A 17,890-nucleotide genomic window follows, 5' to 3' on the forward strand; every position below is an offset into this window, starting at 1 on the left:
CTAATTCTAATAAATATTGATATGATTTGTCATAAATTTAATTGAAATTTGAAACTACTGTATTATACTATAATAACCAACAAATATCCTCACACGAGTGATATGTCTTCTCCAGTATAACCTACGATGGTGAGGTTGGGCCTCGGAGGGGCAGGAAGAGGGGTGGGTACAACCGTAGAAGGGCCGTTTACGCTTTCACTCGATGAACTGGAGGCAGATCTAGAAAATTGAGGATTTTTAATGGTTATCACATTTTCTGAAACAACATAATAATGAACATGAACTTGGCTGATAGTTTCTTTCAGCTGATAGTTGAGCAAGTAGGTTGGCATAACGTAAGTAGGCTTATATGCCTGACTAAATCGATCGATCGTCCATAAATGAGATTTTCCTGAATCTAACAGTCACAGAGTTAAACTGAAAATTATGTAAATCTGGTTAACAGATGGCCAACCTAACCAGGTCTTGGTGCTCACAAGTGATTAAAAAGTTGCAGTCTTAAAATGAACCTCAAACGTCTCAACTGTGCTGTAAACTTCTCCTTTGCTATGTCTGGCTTAAAGCTTATCACAAGCAGCACTTCAACCAGATGTAATGGTTCTAGTTAACAACGAGTTGACACAACACATTATGAATTAAAATGAGCAGTTTTGATATTTTGCTTCCGTCATTTCGCTATTTATAGAATGAATCATAACATCGCAAACTTAAATTAAGATCATTTAATCGGGACACGCAACAGCAGAAATGTAAAATCCAAGAATAACTAATGGCTTATATGAAACAACAACATGAGTGTGCCTTGCATGAAGTAAACCAGGTATTTTTTTGGAAATGTCACCTATATACAAAATCAAATGAACATAACCTATGCATTGACTTACTCTAAGCAGAGTTTGACAGTGGTAGCTATAGGTACAGTTACCTGGGTCTTAACGGCCTTGATGACCAATCACTGTGCTCAAGGTCTGATTTTGCCCAATCATCATTGCCAGAGCTGTCAGACACGGATGAGCGATCACTACTCGCACCAGACTGGTCTGGCTGAGATGCAACTCCGGAAGTTGATCCGGTCTTGCTATGAACGGATGAATAAGTTGCCCATCCCGGTACAATACATATCTATACAGTGTAATGTAGATGATGACTACATGAGTGAAGACCCCATCGGACTCACCTTGAGAGCGATGATGTTGGAATGTTGTCCATATCTGAGCAGGATCTGGACCTCCTCCTCACAATCGCGTTTGTTCTTGAATATTATCTGCTCAAACAATGAGCTTTTGTGATGAAACAATCAGGTATTTGTTGTCAATAAAATCAAAATAAAACTAAATTTCAAGCACTGGTGATGATAAGTTGAAGTTTTAAAAGATGTCCATGGCTACCTTGACAGCGTATTCCTTCTTGGTCGCCTTGTGGATGCATCTCTTTGCAGATGGAATAGGATCCGATCCCAATCTCCTCTTTTTCTTCGTACTCCTCCAGGAAGCTCTTCGGGGAGTTGTTGATCTGGAAGAACGAGATTTTGTGAGATGATTGACAGCTTATTGTGACATCACAAATATCAGAAATTTGCACTGAGCTCAATCAGTCTGGCACACTTCAGAGTAAACACAAAATCTTAGTAAAATGGCCCATGCTCATATAGATGAAGTTAATAGGCCGAGAATGAAGTTGTCCAAGATACACCAGAGCACAAGGTGAGCTTCCGGCATGAAGTTAGTGAGATTTCAAACTCACCCTGTTTGTGAGCAGAGCAGTTCCGCTGAAGTCCCTTTGAGGGATGTTCGGGTTCTGAGTTCGGGTTCACCACGGATTCTGAGCGTCATCTATCTGTGGAGCGACGAATGAAAATCCTCGGAAGAGCTGTTGAGCAGCAGCAGCACTTGCCGGCACTCCGGGTGAATCTAAGAAAGAAATATGATTTCTATTGTGATCAAGCTTCTCCGTTGTTGTTTGGAGTAAACTGGTCCAACAACCTGTTCCACAACTGAAACGCTACAAACATTCTTTGAGACAAAGCAGATGGAATTGGGCATGGTTATATAATTACGTGCGTGAAATGCATCTTTGTATCGCATTGTGGTCACAAGGCAATATATTCCCACCACCCGGCTCTATGTGGCAGCAGAGATCAATACTACGTAACCCAACATCAGCCCAATATATTATTACAGCATAATCAGTGATATTACTCACCTCTGCCTGGCACACAGCATGACGGAGCGTTTATCGTTTATGTCATCATGCTTTTTTAATTTTCAGCCAGCCGACTATTTTACTGGAAAATAACAAGATGTCTATTGTCTACCTCTTGGGGTCCGAGAAGTGAACTCGGAGTCAAAATAAGTTGCATCCTCAGCTCTGGTGGCTGCAGGTTTGAAGGGAGGATCAATATCTTTCCTTAGGAGCTTGTTCCAGTCGATGGCACTGAAGAACGGATGCCTCTTGATGTCCTCCACCCCACTCCCCAGTCTGGAGGAAGAAACATCAGGAGATGAATTTATTCGTCATCAACTACTTGCCAGGTTTAAAACCGTAAACACAAACATCTTATAAATCAATGAAGAAGAGAAGATGTCTATGGTCTGGTACGACATTGTACATGTGGAATATATTCTTGTAAGAATATTAGCTAAATAAATATTAACAAAACTGTTAAAGAATCTATCATAGACATCAGCTAGATACGGTGATATGTGGCAAAGTTCCTATAAATGCTGACAACACCTTCAGTTTTAACAGAGTTACCACGACAACTCGCTAATAAACATCAACATCTTCAACTCACCTATTCGCAGGATTCCTTTTGAATAGCATCCTCAGGAGAGCCTGTGCCGCAGGACTCAAGAACTGTGGCATACCCAGCTTAGCTCTGAGCAACAATATGTTTTGTTAAGTGTTCATATCATGAGATGTGATATATTGAGAAACAACCACACATGGCCTTGTTCATTATCAGCATAACGTATCGTAGCAAGTCGAATAATGTGAGCATCTTAGCCCAGAAGCCCTTATATTATGCTAAGCCACTTATAATGTGGCACCAGCTATTACAGTAATTCTCTCTGGGTGGGGAGAGGAACCAGCAATTAAGTGTGAGATTGAAGCTTCAAAGAGAAACAATTAAAGTTCAAAAAGGAAAAAGGGAGCTTGTGATGTAACAATTATACTTGAAACCATGATTATCACATCACTGTTCACAGTGAGGAGGTATTTGGCAAATAAATTGTTAAAATTGCCCAGCTCCAGCTTTCCTTTGGGACAAGTTACGTTACTAATGCCACATATATATACTAAGTCAAAATATAATGAGCCAAGTCAAAATATAACGAGCCCAGTCAAAAGTTAAGTCAAAACATAATATAGCAAATTAGCAAGTGAAAAGTTTCATGTAACATTGTGGTTGAACTAAATATGAATTAAACATAAACAAGGTAGAAGTAATGGAGAACCAGCAGGCTACAGAGGTTTAAAATTTACACTGACTTACTATGAGGTCATCGTCCACAATTATTATGCTAACAATGGCCTATGTACATTTCATTCTATGTGCATCTGTACATACTTTAATATCTGGGTCATCGTGTCTTTTCTGTCCCTTCCTTGGAATGGAAGCTGGCCGGTGAGCATCTCATACTGAAATAATAACATCACCATTTCATTAAAAATACAACCACGTGCGAATGAGACGAACTCGGATATTTCCACACAGCTAGGCATGAAACTACAGAAGCTTATGCCATAGTTTAATCAACAAACTTAGCATGCCAGTTGAGAGCAGAGCATAATACCATGAGCACGCCAAAGGACCACCAGTCTGCGGAGCAATCGTGGCCACGGCGGTTCACCACCTCAGGGGCCATGTACTCCACTGTGCCGCAGAACGAGAAAGCTTTCTCCGACCCATCCAATGACTCTTTGCTCAAACCAAAGTCAGTGAGAGCGATATGGCCGTCAACATCGAGCAGAATGCTGGAGATGACAAACAGGACAATCACATGAACAACAACTGAACTGGATTGTCACATTCCAAGCACCAGGTTGGCCCACGGGTAATTTGTTATTCAAATACATGAGAATAGTGAATAACTTTAGTGGAATATGTATTGTGCAGTGTTTACTGGGATGGTGAGTATCTTAATAATCTAATTTCTACTTCAAGCATAAATGAACCAGATTTTAAGAATCATCAATCGGTAAAACTAAATGCAACGAGTTTCAGGAAAATGACATCACCAGCTGTTGTCAGCCGTGTATCGAGATAAACAGAATGAAAAGAATATAATCTAAACAAAAATGTCGACCTGGTGCCCTTCCTCTCAGTCAGTGCATGCAGTGAATAAAAGTAATTGAGCCGCTTATTAAACTTAAACACACTGAAGTCGGATTTATACTGACGTACGCACAAATAACCAACTAGGCCTAGATGTTTTTCCCAAATCACTAAAAATGCAAATTTGGTAAAAAAATTAAATTTTCCCAGCAAAAAAATACATATAATGCTTTTAAAAACTTGGCTGACTAGAAGTAGAAATCAGGTTCTAACTTCTCAGGTTTAAGGTCGCGATAAATGATGCTGAGGAAAATGGTCAAGGGCAAGCTCGGCGAGGTAGATCTTGACGTCATTCTCCGTGAACATCAGCTCTTTGGAGAGTCGGGTGAACAATTTGCCGACAATTTCAGACAATTTGCCCGGAAAGCAAACATTTAAGCCGTTATAAAAACAAACATGTCGTTTGAGGTGTTCACAAATAGATGGTGTTTATTTTGAAAAACATGTTTACTACGAGGTTATTTGTTTATAAAGTAAACAAAAACATGCCATGCTAAGTCGACATGAATTTGTGGGCAACAGCTACAACAGACACAACAAGTGCATTATGTAATCCTTTAATAGAAGATAAAAGAAGCTATTTATTGTGATACCAAGTTACCAACCTGTAATCTTCCGCACAAGAAATACTTTTCCAAACGATCCTTGCCCCAAAACTTTGAGTAATTCAAACTGACTTGGGTCGGCTTTTTCGCAACCTTTTATCATATTCTGGGTGATTTCAATTTCATGCATTGGTTCATCCTGTGTCCAAACACAAGAGATTAATCAATTTAAATCCAAGTAGGGCTGACTCCTTGTTATAATTATTTAGGTAATTTTTCGAGAAGACGAGCTCGAAATGTGATATGAGATGTGATATGAGTACAATGTTGAATGGACAATTATCATCGTCATATCATACACAAGCCCCATAAAAGTATTGTTTCGTCGGCCGTTTTATGAATGAACGACAATGTACAAAGAAATTAATCTCTTGTAAATTGGAAGTGAAACATCACAACATTATAACATGAGCCAGCAAACCTGTTTACAAACCAATAAACTCATAATGAGAACAGTCACAGACATGTTAATAAGCTGCCCCTTTTACTGTAATTAAGTTGCCATAAGTCGTAAATTGAACAATTTATTTATGGCTGTAGTGATTTTATTGCAAAAAAATTGTAACTTTGAAACTTTTTCAACAAGATTTCGCCAACCCAGCTTGTATGCTATAATATATAACATATGCTATAATATATAACATATATATGCTATAAGATATAATAAACTATAATATATGCTATAATATAATATGATTAACCATTTTCCTCTCTGGTTTAATGATTTAACCTAATTTAATAATAACCTACATTCGGTGAAATAATTCCTCTCTATGTTTATGTCAACTAATTGTATCTACACATATCTTATAGGCTCACTACCAAACATTCATGAACTGGAACCATTAAAAATTTTGCTGAGGCCTGAGGTACCATAAATACCAGGCGGTTTATAATGTGCTTTGGTTTAATTGATCCAAGGTAGATAATTCAATTGTGACAACTAAAGCATTTCCTAAAAAGCAAAACTTCTTTAGAACTTAAACGGGCCATGCGTGATTTTTCCAATACATTCCTGCTGCCACAGTCGGCAAAAGTTAACCTTTTATTTTAGCTGTGACTTAGGTGTAAAAAAAACTTCTTTAGAACTTAACCATTGCTTTTCTTTTACTACAACGAACAACAAATAAATTAAATGTTTGTGAACACGACATTCGCATACTCGGCACATCCCGATCAAACCTGAAGAGCTTTCCAATCATAGTCATTTTTTGACAATTTTCAAAGCAGCCTGCAAGTAAAATAGTTTGGCAACCCTGGACCTTGAGTTAGTTTCTTAATCAGAGACAATGACTTGATGACAAGCCGTTAAGAAGGCGGCGGATTGCGTATGTTTCTGAATATCTTGACTGACACAGCGACATGATTAAGTGTATTTTATATCTAACTAAAAGCTCAGCTTATTTTTCTTTAGATGTGGCGACACAATGAAATGAGGAGAAAAATCGTAAAATTTGAGCAGAATGTAACAGAATTGTATCGTCTTGACAACCAATATAAGCAGACGACCACATTTACAATTTACGTTATTGTCATGGAACAACATTACATAGCAGCAGGAAGCAACCTGACAGTAGCACGTACCTTGATGTCTCCGTTATCCACGATCATGTCATCTTCAACCTGACAATACAAAGCACAAGGTTAAGTTCTTATGAAATCATTGAGCATCGTCCCATGCAACTGCGCTGGGATTATAAACCTGGTCTAAGGACAAAGTGGATTAGGGAAAAAAGGGAGGGAAACACTGCTAAGGTTCAACTGATGTCAATTTGTCATGATATGGTCAGGACTAACAATGAGCATCATAGATTTTTTATATAAGATTTCAATGGTTGGCGGCTGATTGGTTAAGAAGCACAACATGTCAACGTCGAGCTGAACAATCAAAACTTTGACGCAATCAATGGTGATAAAAAGGTTAGCTTAAGCATAGACATCAATCGATGAGAACTCACCTCTTCTGTAAGTGGTTGGCTGTGTCCAGGATCCATGAACAATCCATTTGCTAGTGGAGCCAATGCCATTTTGGCCGGTTTTGTTGACCAACTTTATTAAGCTTAAATAACAATCTACGACCTTCCTGATAAAAATTTAACAATTGCCCTTAACATGAAAGGAATAAAATGTTCAGAATCAAAGCAATAAATCTAACACAGACATCAGCTTGCATTGGCTTGGTTCTTAGCACTATATTCAACGTACAGGAAGATTGTATGTGTGCAAAGTCAAATTTTTTGCACATGAATTTGCTTTAAATCACAAAAATTTTAGAAATATTTGTCCCGACCTATGAATAATTATAATATGAATAATCGTACTTTGTTTGTTTTTGTAATAATATTGGTTACGTTGTTCTTTTATTTTGTGCCCCTTTGTTCACAATCTAGTTAAGTGACTTCCAGAAAATTCGGCTTCCAATATCACCCATGATACAGAGATGGCTTTGTAGTATTTATGAGTAGTTCTGTGAAGGTTTCTCGAAAGTTCATATTATTTCGAGTGGTTTCATAAATACAAGCCGAGCTACATAGACATTAAATATTTCTTATCGTAACGTTGTGGTGAATCGTGCATCACTGTTCAGATATCAACAAAACTTAACGTAATTAACAAATTCATAAAAGTAAGGTATATATAATTGAAAAGCGAACATTTACACCATTTTATATACAAAAGGCGTTTTTTATCTGTTTTAATTACTTTTTACAACAATGACTGTTGTAATAAGTGTCAAATGCTGTCTTTTTGCCTCCGTTGCAACTCCCAGTATATACACGTACTACAACGACATAATCGGTGAGCATTCCTCACACACATCGGAAGCTGGTCATAACAATTCTTCGATATATTTGGTACAAATTTGCTGAGATTAATCGGAGAAAATATACCGAAGCCGGAGAAACCTGGTGCTGAAACTTAGCAAAATTGTTCAAGCAGGTCCTTTACACCAACAATGCAACATGTAGCTCACCAGGTAACGCTAGCCCCAGCCTTATCAAGTCCAATCTGCAACCAGCGACAACCCGTTCGCGGAACTCAAAAACAATCTTTCCCATCTGGAGACATTCGTTTTCCTTGGTTACTAATCAAGGCAATCAAGATGACAGTTGAGTCACCACTTCCTGTGAGACGTCACTCTCCACACACACCTGCAGACACGGACAGCGCTTAACTTATTCTTAATGCGTTGTTATCTTATCGTATTGTAGCCGAACTGTAGCTGTAATTTACTGTAACCGTTAGTTATGATTTTTTGCTCATAACTTTAGCTATAATTGTATTGATAACTCAAAACGTTTCATGTGTGTAATTCGTATTTTGTTCTTAACGTTCTTACACTAAAACGGGACTGGGTAAAACCTGGACACGACGCAATCCGCGGATTGTCCATGGACGGTTGAAAATGGACGATTTTTGTTTAAGCGTCCATGGACGCTTTTACGCAAATCCGACGTTTTCCCTTAATCGTCCTTGTACGGTCGTTGAAATAGGCTTAAATAAGTTATTTTGCAACAAAGCGTCCATGGACGGTTGAAAATAGACGATTTTGTTGTTCGATAAAGTGTCTTTCGATAAGGTGTCATAGTACTGTCACATACGTACTTAAAACAACCAAAAAATTGTGATACTGATAACTTTATTAGGTATTTATAAGTGGGTCCAGAATGTTTATGTTTAGATGCACGCTCAACTTAGTTTGACGAAAACCGCGGAAAAGAGCAGCATGACATTAAAAAACACAGAGCAGGCTCATAATAGGAAGCACATGCATACCTTGTTGGCTACGCTATCAAGCAGGAAAATCTTTTACGCCCTGCAGAATCTCAATGAGTTCCCTTAAAAATATAAAAAAGTTAAAAACACTTGGCTATAATAAGCGGTTTAAGATCTCAACAGGCACTCAGGCCAAGAGCTTGCTTAGATTCTTTTTTTCTGGTTTTGTGGTTTGCTGATTAACGAAGTGCTAGCTCATAGTCATAGCCTATATTCTGGAATTTTTAAATAGTTGAACCGGACAATCTACAAACCTAATTCGATCGGCAAATTGAATTAAATTACCACAACACGTGCCACAGTTGCAGATTGTTTACAAAATTTTATGATGATATATACATCATTTAAGCAATTAACAACATTTGCGAAAAACTAGAAAAAGTTACTTTAATGTAATATTTAAGCCCTATTCAGAAGACTTAATTGACAGACAATCACTCTTATGACCGCCTTGTGATTGCCTTTGATAAAACAAGTTGGTCTTTGGTAAAATGACAAAACCAAACCAATTCTTGAAAAATATTAAGACGAACAGGCAACAGAATTACATACGTATGTATAATTGTATATACATAGCCAAGAGATTGGTCACCCTAGGTGTAAGTTATTCACTCTTCAATTAACCACAAGCTAACCTAAGTCAATTTTAGACAAACTCTTCATTTAAGAGCAATTTTGGGAAGTGGTGAAATACTATACAGTAAAAATGTGATATAATGGTATGTTTAACAGTTACAGTCTTTCACAACAATAAAGCCATGTAATAAGAAAAAAGCAATCGCTGATAGCAAGTATATACCTAATAAAGGTGGGTCATTTAAAATGTAACATATTTATGACGGTGTGTATGAGCACACTTATCAGACGTGGACCAGTGCTTATGAATTACACAAGGTCATAAGGTCGTGACAAGTGAGTTCTGCCATTTATGATACCTGAGATTTATAACAAAACCAAGTCAAACATAACAAACATGCAGGATTAACTTTAACCTGATTTTAAACAATATCAATAGTTATCTAAAAGCCGTAGCTATATAATCCTTCTTTCTTATTTTTTATTGGTTTTATAAAATATGATGAAACAACATATATTATAATATATACTTACTGTAAATTTCTGGTAAACTTGAATTGACTATCTTGAACAATATACGAAACCCCATCATGGACTCCTCAGGGCGACGACTTCTGAAATATATATGCTGAAAACTATATACATCATGATGACAACCATTTGATGATGTCATCTCCAAATCTTCCACAACTCAACAATAATCCACTACAAACGCCGAACTTGGACAGCATATTGCTGCAATGTCAATATTTCATGGTACTAGGCTACTACACTATTATTAATGATTACTAAACTATACCCTGCAAAAAAATTTATACGTCTCCAAACGGCATATTAAATATGATGATCATTAATACACAACTGATTTGTGCCTAAAACGTTTGTAAGTGCATATATTCTTGATCATAATACGTGTAAATGTCAATATTGCATGATACTAAGTACAACTGCATTATTAATTATTATCAATGATTACTAAAATATATTTTGAAAAAAGCAATTATATATCTCCAAACATCATGTTAACATGATGATCTTTAATAAACATCTGCTGAATTGTGATTAAATTTAAAACTAATATTAATGTAACTATTTGCATTGTATTGTATTATTATTAATATGTGTAACTATTTGTACTAATATTAATGTAACTAATATGTAACTGTAGTCTGTAACTAACTACCAGCATAATATGTGTAATTTTGTATATATAATGCCTTCATTCAGCAGGGCTCTCACAAATGAAAACCAGAAAATCCCTAAAGCTATGCCAAAAAATCCCTAAACCATAATTAGCGCGTTATACAGTTTATACTTGTATGTTATCACTACGGCGATTATTTTTTTTACTTAACAAACGAAAGTTTTTGACCTAAAATTTAAAAATTTTGACATTAAAAACTTTTTTTTGAAAAATTTTGATGTATGAAGAACTCAAGTAGTTAAATTACGCATTATTGTACAAAAAGTTAAAATTTATTATAGTAAAGAAGGTCAAAAATCTAAACACACACCTAGTCTATTCTGAAAAGGGAAATGAGCTAGGCCTAATTACAAATCACTGCCAAAAACACTGCAACTAAGACACAGCAAAAACTGTTCAATACACTTGTCATTTGGATTTGACAAGCAGCAACCTCCGCAGTCTCAACACTCTAAGTCTAAACTAATAATTAAGTAGACAATGGGTCCTTTACAACAGTATGAAGTAGGCTGCAAGGTGTACAATGTGAAATGACAAGTTCACCTATAGTACAACCTCTACGACACCACGACAATGCAGCTTTTAAACAATTTTGACTTGGTAAAAAATTTTAACTTTTTAAACAATTTCGACAATTTTTGACCTAACGCTGTAAATTTGAAAAATTTTTGACTTTTTTCGACAAGTCAACTTATCACATTACCTCAAAGATGGCTAGTAGGGGTATATATAGGCCTATATATACAAATGACAAACAAATTAACCTTCTTTACATACTAAAAGTGAAACCTGAATAAGTACTTTATAGGACTATGGGAATGGTGTTGTGTGGTTTCTAGACTGGCCTAAGCCAAGTCTGACTGTTTGACTCCGCTAATGATTGTCTTTGACTCCGTTGCGTTTACTGTCTCTATATTGCTTCTTAAATCAACACCAACTTCATAAAGTTTAGTTGTTATATTGTCCGAATAAGTTGTATCGAATTAGCAATATTTACACCATGATCCCACTTTCATAATAATTCAGTAATAACTTCAATTTAGCAGAACAAGGGAAATAACTCAGAGAAGAGAGAATTTCCAAGAGCCGAGAGAAGTACTAGCAAGTCCTGAAGGGACAAGCCCTTGCAGAGACTCGCCGGCCAGAGCTTCCAGGGTAACGATTTGAACCAAGCTTAACCTTTTATATCATACACGTCAGCCAATCAGCTAACGCCATGTTAATTTATCGTTGCTACGTGTATGTGTGTACTATCTATTATTCTACGAATCTACGTTATCCAAACATTTCATCAAGTACACTTCAAACTTTACGCCGTAAAACAACGCTACTTGAAATACTTCAACTACCGTCAGCACGCTACAAGCTTTGCACATTATTATCTGCCTGGAGAAAAATCAAAACTTTTGCAATGCCAATATATATAATTATTGCAATGTTTCTACATGATCCCCACAGGACTATCTATCAACAATTTCAAAAATCCCCAAAAAATCCCTAGATCATCAAAATCCCTAAACTTGTCCCTAAAAGGGGCTAAAAGTTCCAATTTGGAACTAAATCCCTAAGAGTGAGAGCGCTGCCAGGGCTCTCACAAATGCAAACCAGAAAATCCGTAAAGCTATGCCAAAAAATCCCTAGATGGCATGAAAAATCCCTAAACCATAATTAGCGCGTTATACTATTATTTTATCACTAGGGCAATTATTTTTTGACCTAAAAACGAAAGTTTTTGACCTAAAAATTGAAACTTTTGACAAATTTTGACATTGAAAAACTTTTTTTTGACAAATTTTGACGTATGAAGAACTCAAGTAGTTAAATTACGCATTATTGTACAAAAAGTTAAAATTTATTGTAGTAAAGCAGGTCAAAAATCTGAACACAGACCTAGCCTATTCTGAAAAGGGAAATGAGCTAATTACAAATCACTGCCAAGAAAACTGTTGTACAATGTAAAATGACAATTTCACAAATAACTGCATTGTGTAGTCTATAGATCTAGCCTACTATTGTCCATTATTTCCAGCTACTCATTTCAGCAGCAATGTGTTCATGTACTTCAGTATCAGTGGCATTGCTTTTAACACTTTTCACCATTTTCAACATGCCAGGATGGTCTTTTACATACAGTTTGTCAGCAGGTATGTCAAGGGACTTCATTCCTTGTTGTGTATGTAACAATCCAATTAAGCTTTCTCGCTTCATACAATTTCTGTGGTCTGTTTTTATCTCTTTCAAAGTGCTGAATAGTCTTTCAGCGGGTGAATTGGCAAAGGGTAGTGACAACAAGCAAGCAACAACATTACGCAGATTTTTGTATTTTAATTCTCCAACCACTGATTTTTGAGAATCAATCAACAAATCATGCAGAAGCACTCCAGGTTTTAAATAGGCTAAGCAGTTTCAATTACTCTTTAAAATTTGAAATAAGCTTCTAAATCAGTGCTCTTTAACAGGGGTTCCGCGGAACATGTAGTGGGGTTCCGTGAGTTTTAAGGGTTCCGCGAGGGTTCCTCGTTTATTTAGGGAAATTGATTTCTTGCTTCAGCACTTTGATGCGTCATTCCGATTTTTTTTAGATCACTGCACCGCATTCATACTCCAAGCAGGCCAGTTTGTTAAACAAGAAGTTGAGTGCAGTCAACAACCGAATAAAACATTAATATAATTGTTGCGTCACTTGCTGTTAACAAGAACGTTATTGTTGCATCACATTCATAAACACAACAAAAACAGAAGTTGCTTGAAGGTTGTCGATATGTGTATGAGAATTGCATTAAGCAACGTTGAGCCTCGATTTAAGAAGATTGTAAAAGAAAAGCAACATTAACAGAGTCATTAAATGTCTGACTTTATAACTTTTGTAATAACTGTTTATGTTTTGAAATGTGTAATTATTTTTTGAAGTGTAACAGTGTAATAACGAAATATTTTATTTTCTGATCAAGCAATTCGTAATTTCTAAATTTTGTTAGTGGGGTTCCGTGACAAACGCGAAAGTACAAGAGGGGTTCCGCGTTGACAAAAAGGTTGAAGAGCACTGTTCTAAATGAACAGAAACAAGTAGACTAGGCTACAAGAATATTTCCCAACACTTTTAACGCCGATTTAAATAGAAGAATTTCTTTTAATATTGCTACTCTCGCGATATTATGGATTGATCTAAGTCGATAAGACGTTCGGCAAAATCACTTGTATTTTAGACAGCCATGAACATGAACGTAATCCTCTACGGTCTACAGTCTACACCAATGTTCCCTCTAATTTTTCACGAATCTGAGCAAACACACTGAGGCGGGGAAGTGATCCATTTATGACTCGCAAGCCAGGTTTGAAATTCAGAAGCCTGGGTCGAGATTACAGAGGTCATGGTTCGTATAAATTGAAGCCTGGGTCGAGATTACAGAGGTCATGGGTTCTGTAGATTGAAGCCTGGGTCGAGATTGGAGCAGTCATGGCTCGTATATAATGAAGCCTGGGTCGAGATTATAGAGGTCATGGGTTCTGTAGATTGAAGCCTGGGTCGAGTTTGGAAGGGTCATGGCTCGTATATAATGAAGCCTGGGTCGAGATTATAGAGGTCATGGGTTCTGTAGATTGAAGCCTGGGTCGAGTTTGGAAGGGTCATGTCTCGTATATAATGAAGCCTGGGTCGAGATTACAGAGTTCATGGGTTCTGTAGATTGAAGCCTGGTTCGACATTGGAAGGGTCATGGCTCGTTTAAAATGAAGCCTGGGTCAACATTACAGAAGTCATGGGTTAGGCCAGAGGTCGGCAACCTTTAGCATTAAAAGAGCCAATGTTCCCAAGTTTATTTAAATTAAGACCTTTTCGGAGCCATAACATGTAACTGTGAAGTTGGCCACTAAAACAAAAGGTAATTATAGCCTACACTTCATGCAGAATTTCTTAAAATTTTTGCTTTGTACATGCGAATATTCTGTAATTTCAACAAACAAAACCCGACTATTAAACACAACACTTTCAAATAATCATTTATTGCACCCAGCTAATGCGATATTTGCTTCTGAATTTCACTGCACAGCACATCTACATTAGCTTGATAAGATGACACTTTGAGTTTCATCTGGGACTGCAAGCTCTCATCTGTTAGGCGTGAGCGTTGTTCATTTTTTAAGTAATAAGTAAGTAAGTCACAGGAGCCAGAGCAGAGGGCTGAAAGAGCCGCATGCGGCTCCGGAGCCGCAGGTTGCCGACCTCTGGGTTAGGCTATGTAGCCTACGACTGGAAAGGTCACAGCTTTTTTTACTAAAGGTTTGATCGACAATAAAGAGGTCATGCCTAAAAGGCTGGTTTGAAATGAAATAGATCATGTTTTTTAATTAATTCCTGTATCACTAAGTTTGCGTTGTGCAGTAAATTATCATACATTACCTATATTACGGAAATTAAGCCCCACAAATTACACACTAAGTTAAATTGAGTGCCACAGGAATGTTGACTTATGCAAAACCACAATACATTATGCAAGTACATGATAAAATTATTGTTGAACTACTTATTTGTGGTGTTTCTGATAAAATGCCTGCTACCAATTACTTTTTTTTCCTCACATGTTAATTACCCTATTGTCTTAGTTGTACTTTGCCACCCCATTCGTCTACTATCCGCTCATTAAAATGGGCTAGAGTACGGTAATTTTTTCCCATTGGAATGGTAGGAAGTATGCACTTCTAACTTTAGAGTAAGACGATTTGCATTTGGAATGGGAAGAACTTTACTTCGGCAGAAATATGATTCGTGGGAAACCCCATTGCTGAAAGCAGGTAAGGTCGTTCCGGTACCGTACAGCTTGCAGCGGTGTGTGCCGTATAACTATAGCCTAGGTGTAGGCGTTTAGCTTAAAGCTTATGCCATATAACTATAGCCTACGCGTAGGCCTTTAGCTTAAGGCTTATACTGTATAATAGCAGTACCTTACAGATTGCAAGGTTAAGATGCGTTTAGCTTAAAGCTTATGCCGTATAACTATAGCCTACGCGTAGGCCTTTAGCTTAAGGCTTATACTGTATAATAGCAGTACCTTACAGATTGCAAGGTTTAGATAAAATTGCCGTAATTGCGCGTATAATAGAATTAACCGGCTATTAAATGTCCAACTTCCGGATCCGGGTAACAAAGGACGAACAGCGAACCAGTAAGTGTGTAACCGAAGGAAACAAGCACAAATAATAGCTTGCCGAGCCTATACGTTTCATTCTTTCAGTTTTCTATACTCTCAAGCACACTTACTCGCAAAATCTGGGTACAAGCATGCTCTATTAAAAAGCGTTTTTGGCTACATCTAATCTCACCTCCGGCAGATCCGGACATCCGCCTTTTACTGACTAGGCTATCGTATAAGCATATACTTTGTCACGGTTATCAGTTATCACCATAATAGAATCTTAGTTACCGTACTACCACTACTGCGGCCACTGAATGCTGAACCTGCTCTGCTGGTCAACATATTTGAGAACCTGTCTGCCTGTTATCTGTATATATAGTATGGGTAGTCGACAACCGACCTTTTGATTTTGGTTGACTGTACAGTGTTTGGCCTTTTTTACTTAAGGTTTTCTCAAACTTTAGCGGGTTTTTCATGTTTCAGCATTGACTATAGGTTATTCTTGAGACTTTGAGGTATGAGCTATAGCCCCATCCGGAAAGTACGTCGTGCATGCAACTTACGCAAACTTTGGCGTTCACTGAAATCTCAATTCTTTGTTTGTTTATTATGAATGATAGTATGAAGATAACAAAGTTTGGTTTGCACATGAGCGCGTTGATGTCTCTTGCGTATATAGCGTATATACACACTTTTCACTGTGGGTTATAGCCTATTTTGTTTTCTTTGGTATTTTGTCATCTTTATTGGAAAACATGCATTTTAAACAGGGAGACTTACGGCCAAAAATTAGGATGTATGTTTTAGGCCACGCTAGTATTAAAACTCTAATTATTTTTTGTCACAACCACTTCTTATTCTAATAAATGGACTCGTTTCTATAGCTGTGTACATATTAACTAATATATGTAACTAGTGTAAGTATTAACATTGGTGTATATATTTCTTCTTGGTGTTCTTTTCTTTTTTGGTGCTTAGCATTTTGTTTTCTCTTAAACTGCTTGGGTTTAATGGCCGTGCTGACGTTTCATTGTTGTATCACCACTGTAGTTTACTTGTGGCGTATTTCAAGCTCTCAGGGCTTTGCCACGTTTTTCCGTTTGTTGTTTATTTGTGAGCATATTCTTGTTTGACCAGTCTACAACGAAGTTAGCACAATATTCTTTGCTCCCCACAGTCAATGGTGAAATATAAATAGTATGATAAGATAAAAAAAATTTTTTTGTACACTGAAATCTCAAATCAGTGCAAATCCAAACTTTGCAATCGTGCGCACTTTTAGGCTGCCAGGCGTTCTTGTTGATGCTTTAGCTGGCCCGTGTCTGCGAGAAAAAAAATAGCAATAAATCCTGTAAAAATGCATAAAAACGGTGTTCACAAATGATTAAATGCTTTGAAAATTCAGCTAAGTTCATATAAATGTGTTCAACATACCTGAAGTGTACTACTGAATATAATGATAACCGCACTTCAGTGTACTCTTGCCCAATTCTGTAGACTGCCTTTTTAAGTTGATTGAAGGTTTTACATAGCGATGTTTAAGTTGACATTCACATGTCAGTAAGCGCAGGAAAAATGCCAAGACTGATAAATGGAGTGCACCTAGCGCTTGACAGCGGCTTTTTTAAAAAAGTGTTACTCATGCGTTTCGATGAAAAAATGCTTTTGCTTTTTTATACAAAAAAATGTGATCAATTTTTCACTCCCACTCTTTTTAACAATTTAAAGGTATTTTCATTTTGCCGCATTCTGGAACACGATGGTACATTTGCAAGATTGATTGGTTTTACAGTTTCCTATAATCCGGAGACCCCGCTAACCCGACATTTTATGACGAAACAATGTGGTCCGGATTAACGAGGTCCTACTGTACTTACGTGTAGTAAGCTTATGATTCTCTTTTAAATACTTTGTCCTAAAACCCGACCGACACTTTTTAAATGCTCAACCCAACTTCCGTTTCTTGTTTCAACGCTAAGTTATGTTGTTAATTAATAATGTTAGATTAGTACAAGGCAGGTTGATAAAAAATTATAATTTTTTATAGTAATTAAGGTGGTACTGTTTTGACCTACTGAAAATGCAGTATCTGTAATTTGATTTCATATTTGTATTTTGGTTTCAGATAAATGTTGCTATCATCCATAGGCTCTGTAATAGAATAAGTAATGCGTAAACTTAGCAAGAAATACTGTAGATGTAGAACGAAATGTTGTTGGCGAGGGGTGTTCAAATGATTTCTGCCAGGATCCACCAC

The 17,890-nt window shown here is 36.9% G+C and overlaps 1 pseudogene across 1 annotated transcript; it reads right to left on the reverse strand.

Moving 5' to 3' along the window:
- Positions 1–89: 89 nt before the first annotated feature.
- Positions 90–7,044, reverse strand: LOC143447397 (ribosomal protein S6 kinase alpha-3-like; annotated as a pseudogene). The gene is made up of 13 exons (XR_013114092.1): positions 6,903–7,044; positions 6,529–6,567; positions 4,845–5,083; positions 4,553–4,766; positions 3,798–3,978; positions 3,572–3,642; positions 2,795–2,878; positions 2,315–2,478; positions 1,744–1,910; positions 1,389–1,512; positions 1,178–1,264; positions 926–1,074; positions 90–219 (listed from the first exon to the last, which is right to left on the reverse strand). The product of XR_013114092.1 is annotated as a ribosomal protein S6 kinase alpha-3-like (transcript).
- Positions 7,045–17,890: the final 10,846 nt, after the last annotated feature.

The sequence above is a fragment of the Clavelina lepadiformis genome, chromosome 1 (genome assembly GCF_947623445.1).
Source record: "Clavelina lepadiformis chromosome 1, kaClaLepa1.1, whole genome shotgun sequence".
NCBI classification, from domain to species: Eukaryota; Metazoa; Chordata; class Ascidiacea; order Aplousobranchia; family Clavelinidae; genus Clavelina; species Clavelina lepadiformis.